The 13881-nt window shown below is 51.2% G+C and overlaps 1 long non-coding RNA gene across 2 annotated transcripts; it reads left to right on the forward strand.

Annotated features, from left to right (window-relative positions):
- The first annotated feature begins 2056 nt into the window (after positions 1 to 2056).
- On the forward strand, positions 2057 to 7705 carry LOC104694929. Of its 2 annotated transcripts, none has more exons than XR_005602210.1 (5): positions 2057 to 2283; positions 3585 to 3732; positions 3881 to 4018; positions 5920 to 6209; positions 7473 to 7705. It is a non-coding gene; the product is annotated as an uncharacterized LOC104694929 (long non-coding RNA). The 2 variants fall into 2 exon arrangements; XR_005602211.1 differs by having other exon boundaries at positions 5920 to 5969.
- Positions 7706 to 13881: the final 6176 nt, after the last annotated feature.

The following is a 13881-nucleotide window of genomic DNA, read 5'->3' on the forward strand; positions in this document are numbered from 1 at the left end:
CGGGTCCCTGCTGTCCCTTGTGTCACAGTGAGTGTCTGCAGAAGGGGAGCAAAGCCAGAGAATCCCAGATTGGTTTGGGTTGGGAGGGACCCCAAAGCCCACCCAGTGCCACCCCTGCCATGGCAGGGACACCTCCCACTGTCCCAGGCTGCTCCCAGCCCCAATGTCCAGCCTGGCCTTGGGCACTGCCAGGGATCCAGGGGCAGCCCCAGCTGCTCTGGGCACCCTGTGCCAGGGCCTGCCCACCCTCCCAGGGAACAATTCCTTCCCAATCTCCCATCCAGCCCTGCCCTCTGGCACTGGGAAGCCATTCCCTGGGTCCTGTCCCTCCATGCCTTGTCCCCAGTCCCTCTGCAGCTCTCCTGGAGCCCCTTTAGGCCCTGTAAGGGGCTCTGAGCTCTCCCTGATCCTCCTCTTCTCCAGGTGAGCACCCCCAGCTCTCCCAGCCTGGCTCCAGAGGGGCTCCAGCCCTGGGAGCAGCTCCGTGGCCTCCTCTGGCCTCTCTCCAGCAGCTCCACGTCCTTCTTGAGTTTGGGGCTCCAGGGCTGGATGCAGAACCAGAGAAGAGGTGTCCAGGTGGATGAGGCCACGTGAAAGCCCATCAGGAACCTGACCATGTGCGAGCCCTGGATCCACCCACCCCCCACGGATGTGCCTGTGGCTGCTTTTCCAGTGTCTCCACGTCCTGGCCTCTGGCCCTGCAGCCCCCGTGTGCTGCGTGGGAGCAGGAGTGGGAGGGAAGCTGCTCCTGGGTTTCCCTTCCCTCCATTCAGCTGCTTCCCCTGGAAAATGCAAGCTGCATTAAAGAGGCGGCATCAAGCTGGTAGAAGAAAGAGGTTTAAAAAAAACTCCACAGAAAAATGCCATAAATTAGAGCCATTGAGAGTTTCAATTTCTTTATTCTCATTGTTAATGTAATTTTTTTCACTTCTTTCTGTCTAACAGGATTGAAATTTCTACCAGTGTAGTATTGGCACAATATAATAAAATGAAACTCTTTCAACAAACTGTTGCTATAGAAAACTTAAAAGCAGGAAATTAATGTGCTTTGAAGTGCTGTAATTGTGGTTAATAGAGGGGTACATGGAGGATTAAAAAATATATATTTTGCTTGCTTACTTTTCCCTCACCTGAATTCAGTTTTGAGGCAAAAAGCAAGACATTTTAAATTCCCTTAATGTCTCCAAATTAAACTGCTCCTCTTTGTATTTCTGGATCACTCTCAAGTTTCTGTAATTAGGAATAGAAATAAGGCTGGAAAATGGAAGAGGCAGAAGCATGAAAAAATTAACTTTTCACGGGTTGCAGCAAGTGCCGGTTTTTCTCCCTGAAGCTCAGATTTTAGGGAGCCTGGGATATTTTAAAGATTATTAGCATGGAGAGATTTGTTCATCAAAGGTGTGTTTTAATGGAATATTTAGAAATATTGGAGTATGTAAATAAATAAAAATCAAAACGAAGTTTCCTAGGTGGGGCATCTCCACTTACCCCAGGCATCTCCACTTACCCAGGCTGTGCTCAGAGCTTGGCCTCTCCCATTGTTTATGGAGGTTATAAAATCGTCCTGTTGCCCCAAGAGAACCCAAACCAGGGGAGTCAATGGGCTGGGGGAGCTGGGGGTGCTCACCTGGAGAAGAGAAGGATCCAGGGAGAGCTCCGAGCCCCTTGCAGGGCCTAAAGGGGCTCCAGGAGAGCTGGAGAGGGACTGGGGACAAGGGCTGGAGGGACAGGAGCCAGGGAATGGCTTCCCAGTGCCAGAGGGCAGGGCTGGATGGAATATTGGGAAGGAATTGTTCCCTGTGAGGGTGGGCAGGCCCTGGCACAGGGTGCCCAGAGCAGCTGGGGCTGCCCCTGGATCCCTGGCAGTGCCCAAGGCCAGGCTGGACATTGGGGCTGGGAGCAGCCTGGGACAGTGGGAGGTGTCCCTGCCATGGGAGGGCTGGGAACTGGATCAGCTTTAGGGTCCCTTCCAACCCGAAGCAGGCTGGGATCCTGTGAGTTCTAATGAAGAATGAGAAAAGTGCTGTTTCCAATGGTGATTTCAGTACCGTGGATCCCTTCCCCTGCCCGTGCCGGCTCTGGGTACCGCGCACTGAGCAGGGCTGGGGCAGGGGGAGACAGGGCTCTTACAGTCACACCTTACACTGAATAACGGCGCTTTTGTTTGGGTTTTTTTAGGCAAAAAGGAACTGTTTGATGTAACAGGAAATTTCCCCACGACATTTCTGTGACTGGCACTGAATGCTGAGCGTCTGGAGAGGAGCAGACCCGGTGCGAGCTCGGGTAGGAGCTCACCCCATCCTTTCCCCCGACTCGGACCCCGTTAGCTGGGGCTGGCAGGATCACGGTCATCCCCAAACCCTGCCCCAGCTCCTGCTGGGCCGGGTGCCAGCCCTGGTGCCAAGGCAGAGCTCAGCCCCCTTTCAGGGGCAGGGGAGGCGGTCGGAGCAGGGGCTGAACGGCGGCTGCGAGGAGCGGGCCCGAGAAAAGGCTGTGCTGGGCCATTGTCAGCTCTGGCTTTCACTGACCTGTGCAGGGCTACAGCCTGGAGCAGCTCCAGCCTCACAGACCCGTACAAAGCCACGAGCATTGGCTTTGTTCCTTCCCTGCGGGGTGTGAGGGTGACATCCCCTCAGAGCAGGAGCAGCACGGCCCCAGCCGGCAGAGCTGCCTGCAGAGAGCCCGGCCCGCAGAGAAAACACGGAATATTTATAGCTCCGAGGGCTCCAGGCGCAGGGGACGGACCCTGGGGAGCAGCAGCAGCAGCAGCAGAGCCTTTCTGGGAAGGAGGATCCGATCCGTGCGGCCGAGCCGAGCCCCGGCAGCGCCCGGCGCCAGGGCAGGGCTGGGATGAGCCCGGGGACTGCCGGTAACCGCGGCTCCTCCTGCCCACAGACAGCCTGAGCGCATTACCGAGGAAATTGGAGATGGCAGGGAACAGCCAGCTTTCCATTCTTTATGTTTCTCCCATTCTGTTTTGTGGGTTTGTCAATTTATTGGCCATTTCATCCAGCTCCTACTGGAGCACTTGCTACTGAATCGATGTAAAGATAATTTTAGTTTGCTTGCATGTAAAATTTATTCAAATATTGATAGTTCTCCTCACAATATGGCCCACATAGATCTGTCAGGACAAGGCAACCTATTTCTGAAAGCGATGTTTAAAATTAACTTCAGGATTTCAGAGCTGGACATGCATTACTTGGAATAATTTTAACACTTCAGGTTTTGAATCAGTAGCCCTGTTTGTAACTTAAATAACCATAAGAAGAATTCAGTACTAAGCACCAAAGTGCCTTGGCTGATGTTTGAAAGCTCTGTGTGTGTATTCCTAAGGCGGGGTGGGGGAAGGGAGGATGATCAGGAGAGAAAATTCCCATTTGTGTTTGCTTTCCTTGCGATCTCTTATTGTCTCAGATCTGCTTCTTTTTTCCTTCATCCCTCCTTTTTCTTGGTCCATCCCCAGGTTTGATGTGCCAGAGCCAGCACTCACAAAAGGCTGATTCCATATTCCCGTTTTGCTTTTCCTTTTAAACTGAGGATGTTGAGCTATCTCAGTAATTTGAATTTTCCATGTTGAGCAGGACGTGGTGTCCAGTGGAAAGGATGACTGACCCTGGTGATTGCCTGATGGTCTCCAGATCTGGTGTGGAGCCTGTGCCTTCCTCCCTGCTCATCTGCTGACCTGTGCAGCATCCCAGCACTGCTTTGGGCCATTTCATTCACTCCTGGGTGCGTTTGATCCTCGAAGCCTTTGTTGGGACACCTTGGATGGGAGAAAAGCTGATACTTGTTATTTATTTGGGAGTGAGCTGCTTCCTGGGAATTTTTGAAAGCTTTAATTCCTTTTCTAGGCTTTAAGTTTGAATTCCTGTTTCAGGTTTTGCTGTTTGCCGGTGTCAGTGTGGCAGAGGTGGATAATCCCATTGGATAGGGTTTGGGATAATGGCTTTCCCAGCACTTCCCACTTCACAGTACAAGCCTCAGTCCTGCAGACACAACCAGAGTTATGTTCCAGGTAATTCCTAGAACTAACTAGACAGAACCAGACTTTTTTTTTTTTTTTTTCATTTCCATCTCCTTTTATATCTGAAACAAATTCCAATGCATGAGAAGGAAATAGGGACCCATCAGTATTAGATGTCAGATTAGAAGCTTTAAATAGGTAGGTCTGGAGGGAAGGCAGAAGCACTTGCACAATTCCTTTTTCAGGAATTCTCCTGGGAAGAAGAGAGATCCTCACACAGCATCTCTCTGAAAGCAGAATTACCTTTTTTAGATGGCTGATGAAAGTAGATGTGATGGCTACAAAACCCCTCTCCCACTCCCTCCAGTCTTAATTAATAGCTGGGCAAAGTTCATATGAATTTCCCACCTTGCAGAGACACCTCTTTGAACCTTTGTGCAAATATATTTTGAAGGGTTTTTTTGACCAACACTTAAAATATGTTTATTACCTGTGTTTTTTTCCCCAAGTCCTGATTCCTTAAAGTGAAAATAATGAAAGAAATGCTTTAACTCCTCAGTCCTTCAGGTGCCCTGTCCTGCACTGAGCGCACAGAACTCCCGAGCTTCCTCGGGGCTGTTCATTTATTTGCCAAAGACCAAAAGGTCAGGCACTTCCAGCTCGGTGAAGCTTCCAGTGAATTACATCATGCATAAAAATTTGCTATTTCCAAGCTACCCAGCCTCTCCTGTGAGGATACCTTGCTCGCCTGAGCAGAAAACAGGCTGTGCTAGCAGCTTTTGTGAGCAATGTTCTCCATGAGCACACGGGCCCTCCACACAGCCCCTGCATGCAGCCCCAGCTCCTGGCTCCAGTGCTGCCCTCGGGGGCCATCCACAGGTTTGATCCCCATTTATTCTGCAGGGAATCACAGGGAAATGAGCTCCTGTCCAGGGCTGAGATGTGCACAGTAAGGGCCTGTCTTGAGCTGTGCACACAAACAGGGTTTGAGTGTCCGCTTAAGGCCCCAAACCTTCAGAAAAGACTGGGCAGGCATAATCATAGGATCATGGGATCATCAGGCTTGGAAAAGGCCTCCAAGATCATCAAATTCAACCTTCAGCCAAACCCCACCATGCCCACTAACCCATAGCACAAAGTCCCAGGTCTGCTCCTTTTGAACACCTCCAGGGATGGGGACTCCACCACCACCCCTTCAGTGAAATCTTTCCTCATATCCAACCTGAGCCTCCCCTGGGGCAGCTTGAGGCCATTTCCCCTTGTCCTGTCCCTGTTCCCTGGGAGAAGAGGCTGATCCCACCTGGCCACCACTTCCTGTCAGGTTATGAACTTCCTCACAGTCTGATTGTTGCAGAATCATGGAATGGTTTGGATTGGAAGGGACCCCAAAGCCCATCCAGTGCCAGCCCTGCCATGGCAGGGACACCTCCCACTGTGCCAGGCTGCTCCAGCCCCAATGTCCAGCCTGGCCTTGGGCACTGCCAGGGATCCAGGGGCAGCCCCAGCTGCTCTGGGCACCCTGTGCCAGGGGCTCCCTGCCCTCCCAGGGAACAATTCCTTCACTTACCAAGGTTACAGACTTAGCAAAGTTTTCCTTAGATTAAAAAATTAAATTACATTACAGCAGTTGTAGGTGCTGGAGCTGCAGTTTTCTCTCTGTTGGGGTGGCTCTGCCCTGGTTTCTTCTCTGGGATCAGAGGGAGGGGAGATGCTCCAACAGCCTGAGCCTTGCAGTGACAGTTTTGTGGTGGAAGCAGATCAATAGGTGGGACCTGGAAAATACAACCAAACCCTGAGGGGCTGGGGGTGTCAGTCACGAATCCTGCTGAGTGATCAGTCAGTGACTGGTGGGGGTGGAAGGGGCAGTGGGGCCCTGTGCTGCCCACAGGGACCCGGGGGAGGGGGCAGGGATGTGTTGTGATTGTGCAATCCATTATTTATTTTATTTTTAGGAATAAGAGATGACTAATGCTGAACCACTCCCAGAAGATTTAAACCTTCGGTAAGCCCCATGGAGCAGGATTATCCCCACCTGCCTGACTCCCCTGCCCTGGCACCCTGGGGCTCCCTGGGAGCAGCACTCAGGTGAGGGGAGGCACAGGGCTCACCACAGCCTTTGGAGCGTCCATCCCACAGTGGTGGCACCTGCAGCACCTTCCAGCTCCTGGGCTCTGAGGGACGAGGATTGACCTGGTGGCTGTGGGAATTCAACAGCTGAGCATGGAGAGAAGGCAGTGGTGAGGTGAGAGGGGAGGGAACCAGCTGGTTCCCTCTGGGACCTAGGAAGAGGTTGTTTTATCTCCTTTGAGTAAAAGTTCAGCCCTGTTGAGTCTCCCCTGTTCCCTTCCCTCTGTTGTTCCCTTCCCTCTGTTCCTGGGTGGCGTTGGACATCCTCTGTGCTGAGGGGAGATAACACCCAGTTCTCCTGGTGAATGATAGCAGCATTGTGGCATTTGATGAACCCAGCTGAGAGCACGATCTGTGCACGGGTGTGTTTAGGCAAGGCCCCTGGACTGGAAGTCCTGTCTCTTCCAGAATCACATTTCCAATTCAGAAAAGACTGGGCAGGCATATTCATAGGATCATGGGATTGTCAAGCTCGGATACCGCAAAACTGCAAATCCACGGGAGCTGGCACCCAGCCGATGATAATGAAAACCATGTGTGGGAAAGGACAGTGGAAATGGAGGTGCTGCTCTTGTAGGAGCACTCCCAAAGCAGGAAGAGTCCCACACATCTCTCTCAGGGCTGGCTTTCCTGAACCTCCAGGCTGGACACTGGGGCTGGGAGCAGCCTGGGACAGTGGAAGGTGTCCCTGCCCATGGCAGGGGTGGAGCTGGATGAGCTTTAAGGTCCCTTCCCACCCAGGCCATTCTGTTATTTTTTATGATTCTGTGTAATATTGCAAAACCATCCTTTTTGCAAATTCTGTCCTGAATTTAGAAAATAATTCTAAATGAGTTTATTAAGAAATGAATTCTGATCAATTTTTAAAGGAAAAATGAGACTTACCATGAAAAAATTTTGAACCATAGCAACAGTATAAAAATTATTTTTTGAGGGGGATCTTTTACAACTTAATTCCATCCCTATTTTCTATTTTTAACTTTTAATCAAAGCTTCTGGCTTGTTGGGAAATACAATAAATCTTTATATCTCCAAAGCTTTTAAAGTGTTCACTGTGCCTGCTGTTCTCTTTCTGACAGGAGATTATCCTTTTGAGTTGGAAATTTTCTGTAATTTGGGTCTAAAACGATTGAAAGTGGAAGTGGGGCCTCAGGTCCGATTAACAGCAGCCCTAATGAAGGTGTGGGATGTGTGGAGGCTTTTCATGGCAGGGATGTGCTCCGGCCCCGCTGCCGTGGCCACGCTCAGAGCTCGGAGAAAGTCCCACTTTTGTCCTACGGTCGCTTTTCTTTTTTGGTTCCAGCCCTGCTGTCCTCACACAGCCCTGTCACAGGGACTTGCCCAAACCTGAGCGTTGTTTTCCCCGCTCTGTCCTCAGCTGGAGCTGCCTCAGCACCATCACCAAACCGGAACAGTGGGGATTCCATGGAATCACAGCATCACTGAGGTTGGAGAAGACATCCCAGGTCATCGGTCCCAAACTGCACCCAGATCCCACCACGCCCAATAAACCCCATCGCAGAGTTCCTCATCTGCTCGGTTCTTGAACACTTGCAGGGATGGGGACTCCACCACTGCCCTGGGCAGCTGTGCCAGGCCTTGAGCGCTGTTTCAGGGAAGGAATTTTCCCCAATATCCACCCTGAACCTCTCCTGGTGTAACTTGAGACCATTTTCTGCTCTCCTTTTCCAAGTTCCTTGGAGAAGAGGCCAACTAACTCACTAACTCCTCCTTAGTTTATTATTAATAAAATGTATAAAATCATTGAGTCATTAATTTTAAGGCATTGGATCCCAGGATTTCCTGCCTGACTTTTTCTGCTTTTTATTTCCTATCTGCTCAGAAACTTCCCCAAGACTTGGATTCCTTCTTTTTCCTCTTCCCACTTTGAAATTAATCATTTGTGTGTTCCAGTCTGTTGGATGCTCAAAGGAGCACATGGAAGAGGAACAAACCCCAACCCTCCAGCTGCAGGATGCTTCATCCAGCACCATTTCCCTTAGCTGCAAGTGGGAAGGTGAAGCTGCTGGAGCCAAGCTCTGGGGTGGGGCTTGACCCTGGGGAATGGATGTGGTGATGTGGGAAACTTATCCAGGTGATGTGGTGATGTGGGAAACTTATCCCTCATGGTGTTCATTTATTTCCTGAGAAATATTTCTTTTGGGATGGCTGCTTTTTTCTGGAGAGCTGGACTTGAATAACATGTTTATTAGGGCATTTCAAAGCATTTATTAGGGTATTTCAGTGCATTTTAGGATATTTTCAATGCATTTTTAGGGTGTCTCAAGGCCAGGGCTGGGGCACTCCCTCGCTGTCTCCAAATGATGGGAATCAGATCCAACAGTTCCTACTATGAAAACTTAGGGAAGCTGCTGCAGCCAAACCAGGAGATTGTAATCCTTGAGTGACCATAACCATTGGGGGAGTGGGAGGACAGGAGGCTCTAAAGCTGCCCTCTTGAGCCACACTTACTAAATCACTTTTACAGCCTGCAAATTCCCATGGATGCTTCATGTTCCCTGATTTTGTTAATGCTGCCCTTAAATTTAGCTTTAAATTCTTGTTACCATCAAGCTTTGCTTATGGATTTTGAGCACATGGGAATTAATTTCAGACTATTGCCTTAAAAGTAGGAAAACACAGTATTTGTGCAAGGCTTCTAAAATATTTTGTTCTCAACTTAAGAGTCCTACTGTTTCATACAAACCATCAACACTTTGAGTGAGTAATTCTCCTAAAAATAACTCCTACCTGAAAGGGAAATGACTCACCTTTAATGTGAGTCAGCCCGTGGACTTCAGAACCCCCAGGATTTCTTCCTAGCAGAGGTGGGACTGTGTCACTGGATGACCTCCAAGGTCCCTCCCAGCCCAAACCAGGCTGGGATTCTGTGATTTTATCAAGGTGCTGAAGTCCAGACCCATGGCTCCCCTTGGACAGCTCTGACACTCCCTCTGCTTCCATGGTGGTGGAGTGCCCATCCCTGGAGGTGTCCCAGGAAGGCCTGGAGGTGACACTCAGAGCTCTGGGCTGGGGACAAGGTGGGGATGGGGCACAGCTCGGACTGGATCATCTCAGAGATCGTTTCCAACCTTTTTGGTTCTGGGATTCTGTGATTCCCTGCTCCTCCCAGCCTTGCTCTCCTGCCATCACCAGCTTTCAGCTGCAGTATTGATGGCACTTCATATTCCTTCCCTCTGCTTTTTAGTCCATAAAGACCCCTTTTAATTCTCTGAAATGAAGCTTCTGTTTTCAGAGAAGCTCTTCCTCACCTCTTCTCTCTCCAGTGAGCAACACCCTAAACTCTGCTCCCCCCTGGGATGAACCCACTGGTGTTGGGGCAGTGGGGGGGCTCTGTGGCCTCTGATCAGGGCTGGGCCCACCCCAGCTCTGCCGACCCTGGGGGAATGTCAGGACCTGAACCCAAACCCGTTTCCCTCAGAAGTGGCTTTGTGACAGTGCCTCACATGGCTGCTTCCCACAGCCTTGAGTTGTTCCCATGCAGGACCCACGAGGCTCACAAAGGCATCCACATGCCCTGAGCCTCTTGAGCTGACAATTCCGTGGGAACAGAGTCTGCCTCACGATTTTCTGCTATTTCCTGCTCTGTCCTGATGGCAAATTGCCTTGGGAAGAGCCTCTCCTGCTGGGCTCAGGAACCTGCCTGATTTCTGTTGTTGCTCTGGAGTGCCTTCAACAGCGTCTGCATGCACAGGGTGAGTAACAGGCACTGTGGGGAAAAGGGACTTGGGACTGAATCCCAAAGAACCTGTCTGGAGCTGCTGGTGCCGGGCTGTGCTCTCCAGGCTGTGCTGTCCCTGCTTTCCCAGTGTCCTGGCTTTCCCACTGCCATCGTGTCCCTGCACAGGACCGGGAGTGACTGTCCAGCCTCAGGACGGCGTGGGGCTGGCTCTGCCCCTCCTCCTGCTGCTGTCTCCCAGGGCTCCCAGCTTTGGAGTCGATAGCACATGGATTTTCCAATTCTGATCTCAGACAAGCAGTGCTCAGCTCGGGTCAGCACAGACTCCCTTCGCTGCAGCTCTGGCTGTGATTGCTGATAAAAGATATTCCTGAAGACCCAAAAACACCACGGACCCACCATCTCCTCATAGACAGAACAGGTTTATTGAAAAGCATGTGGCTTTCACCTCCTGGCCAAAAATCCCAGGGTTTTTTTCCAGCTGTCTCCTGCAGTGTGAACCACACTGGCCTGAGTGATGGGGCTGCACCAGTTGCTCAAGGATATTTTGTGTTGAGCGATGTCCAGCTGGATTTAATGACACCTGAAGGGCTGTTCCTGCCTGGCTGAGTGCTCCAGCCCCACCGAGTATCAGAGAAACCTGATATGTGACAAGTGGTATTTAAAGGAATTGTGGTCCTGGGATTTATTTGTCATGGATCAGTTTAATTAGGAATGGCATTGTGCTGATTGGAAGCCATGCTCTGAAGGACTCGTTCACTTTGGTTTGGATGTTAGAAATCCATGGATTTCCCCAAGGCCCTGCATTTGGAATGAGCTAATCCTGCTGGTGTAACAACCACTGCCTTGGCAGTGCTGGGGGAATGCTTGGATCCATAGTCTGGGAGGGTTTTTCCAAATGAAACCATTCCAAGTTTCTGTGAAGATGAACTCTTTCTCATCCTGGCTTTTAGGGAAAGATTTCACGGAGCTCACCCTGAGGATGTTTAAGGCAGAGGTAGCTGGAGCTGACAGTTCATTAACAATGCATGGGATGGACTAAGCTGACATTGCCCAATGGGCCATTAAGCAAAACTGCTGCCAGCAGCTTTAAACTCTCATGCCTTAAGTGACATCCAAACTACGAGTTTGGATCTCAGGAATAAAGCAATTCCTGGAAGAATGCACTGGAGGAGTTTCCCTGAACAGCAGATTTTTCCAGGGAGCTGTTGCTCAGCACAGCCACAGCAGCATTTCACAAAGCACAGTTCCGTGACAAGCCCCAAAAGTTCCATTTTGTATCCAAACACCAACATGTTTTGGGGGTGTGAGTGGCTGCCCCTGGATCCCTGGCAGTGCCCAAGGCCAGGCTGGACATTGGGGCTGGAGCAGCCTGGGACAGTGGGAGGTGTCCCTGCCCATGGCAGGGGTGGCACTGGGTGGGCTTTGGGGTCCCTTCCCACCCACACCAGTCTGGGATTCTGTGGTCCTAGGAAAAGATGCTCGCTGGAGAACAGGAATTCTCCCCTGGCACCGAGCTCAGGGCTCAAGAGCTGAGAGCCCAGGGGGCTGAGGAGCAGCTTCCCCTTCTCCCTCAGCTCCTGTTCACCTGTAGGAGGAGTTAGGGACAGCCTGGTGTCTGTCCGAAACCCTCTGCAGTGCATGGCACGTGCCAGCAAGCAGGGAGGGAAATCCTCATCGGAATGAGAGGGTTGATAATGGAAATAATGAGATTGGAATTAAAAATTTCAAGTTTCAAATCCAGTCTAGGACATGAAAGTTTGGGGAAAGCAGCAGTGCCAAAGCTGTGTTTGTGTCCTGGGCCCTGCCTGGGTGGAGTTGGTCCCTGGGGATGCAGAGAGGGGCTGGGGGTGTTTGTCCTCACATGAACACAGGACTGGGTGTGCTGGGGCAGGGTTTCACCCTGTCCCTGTGCCAGGGAGGGCAGAGCCTCAGGAAGGACGTGTTTTATAAAGGAAGCACATCCCTCAGTGGGGCTGTGGTTCAGAGCACGGAACTCTGATCCCAGTCTCAAATTCAGCATTGCAACCAACATTAAAACAACACTTCAGTGAAAAAGGCAAACCTCCCAATTTTTTCAGTCTGACATCTGCAGTGCACACTCAGAACAGGGGTGGGGGAGGTTGGGAGGGGCTGGAGTTTGCTTTTGGTTCGTGCTGGTGACAGAGCTGTTGAAGTTTTCAATGTCACTTGGAGTACTTTTAACACAATTTATCAATACCTTAATGACAACTGCCCCTTTGTGCATGCTGAGGTAATTGGGTTGAAATTCCCCAGCTGTCTGATGCAGGTGTCGCTCCTGGAGCTGGGAAGGGAGAGGAGGAACTGTGATTCCCCAGCGTGGGAATGGGGCACTGGGAGTTCTGTTCCCAAAATAAGGGTATTGTCTCCGGTGTATCTGCCCACTTTTATATAATGGAGTTTATTCATATGCCATGGAGTGACAGGACACAGGGAATGGCTTCCACTGCCAGAGGGCAGGGATGGATGGGAGATTGGGCAGGAATTGTTCCCTGGGAGGGTGGGCAGGCCCTGGCACAGGGTGCCCAGAGAAGATGGGGTGGCTGCCCTTGGATCCCTCTGGGGGCTTTAGTGGGGCTGTGCAGGGCCAGGAGCTCCACAGCTGTCAGGGGAAGTGATTTGATGGAGATCTGACCCTTCCTTGGCTTCTTTCTGCGCCTCCTAAAGCCTGAGCTCGGTATCTGGGTGGTTTAATTTGATATCTGCCACTTGTGGCTGTGCTGATCGATATTGGTAATATCTGTTCATAGGGAGATTTTCCAGGAGCCGGAGCACATGTTCCACACTCAGCCTAAGCCAGCACTGCAATTTTGTGTGGGGATTAGTTTGAGACTCGAGCTACGCAATATTTTCCTCTCCAGAGCGTTCATTGCCTTTAGCCTGATATTGATCATTATTTTTTTTTTATTATTATTATTATCTGCAGTCCCCGGCAGTGACCTGTGCTGGAAATCCCAGCTCCTGCTCGGGTCAGCCCACAGCAGCTGTGGTGCAGAAGGATCAGTACCTTGGAGAGCTGCTCCGAGGGGAGAGGGCTCCCTGCTCCATCCCGCTGGAAATGCGGGTGTTACGGGCAGGTTTTCCCTGCTCCATCCCGCTGGAAATGCGGGTGTTACGGGCAGGTTTTCCCTGCTCCATCCCGCTGGAAATGCGGGTGTTACGGGCAGGTTTTCCCTGCTCCATCCCGCTGGAAATGCGGGTGTTACGGGCAGGTTTTCCCTGCTCCATCCCGCTGGAAATGCGGGTGTTACGGGCAGGTTTTCCCTGCTCCATCCCGCTGGAAATGCGGGTGTTACGGGCCGGTTTTCCCTGCTCCATCCCGCTGGAAATGCGGGTGTTACGGGCAGGTTTTCCCTGCTCCGTCCCGGTGGAAATGCGGGTGTTACGGGCAGGTTTTCCCTGCTCCGTCCCGGTGGAAATGCGGGTGTTACGGGCAGGTTTTCCCTGCTCCATCCCGCTGGAAATGCGGGTGTTACGGGCAGGTTTTCCCTGCTCCGTCCCGGTGGAAATGCGGGTGTTACGGGCAGGTTTTCCCTGCTCCATCCCGGTGGAAATGCGGGTGTTACGGGCAGGTTTTCCCTGCTCCGTCCCGGTGGAAATGTGAGTGTTATGGGCAGGTTTTCCCTGCTCCATCCCGGTGGAAATGTGAGTGTTATGGGCAGGTTTTCCCTGCTCCGTCCCGGTGGAAATGTGAGTGTTATGGGCAGGTTTTCCCTGCTCTGTCCCGGTGGAAATGTGAGTGTTATGGGCAGGTTTTCCCTGCTCCATCCTCACACACACAAGGTTTGGCCGAGTCACTACTCCCCATCCCGACAACAGCAGCTCAGGCCACAGAAACCACCCCGAAATTGAATTTCTCTGCCAAATAAATAATTGTGCTGCACCAGACAGTTACAGTGGGAACTGAATTGTTTCAGCAGAGAAGTGTCCTCTACTTAGAGGAATTTGTTTTTCAAATAGGAAATTTGCTTCTCCTTGCCCTGAATTATAGAAAGGAAATATCAATGCCGAGGGATAAATTCAAGCAATGACACTTTGTAAATCCTCTGGCCTGTGACAGCCAGTT

The sequence above is a fragment of the Corvus cornix genome, chromosome 6 (genome assembly GCF_000738735.6).
Source record: "Corvus cornix cornix isolate S_Up_H32 chromosome 6, ASM73873v5, whole genome shotgun sequence".
Taxonomy (NCBI): Eukaryota; Metazoa; Chordata; class Aves; order Passeriformes; family Corvidae; genus Corvus; species Corvus cornix.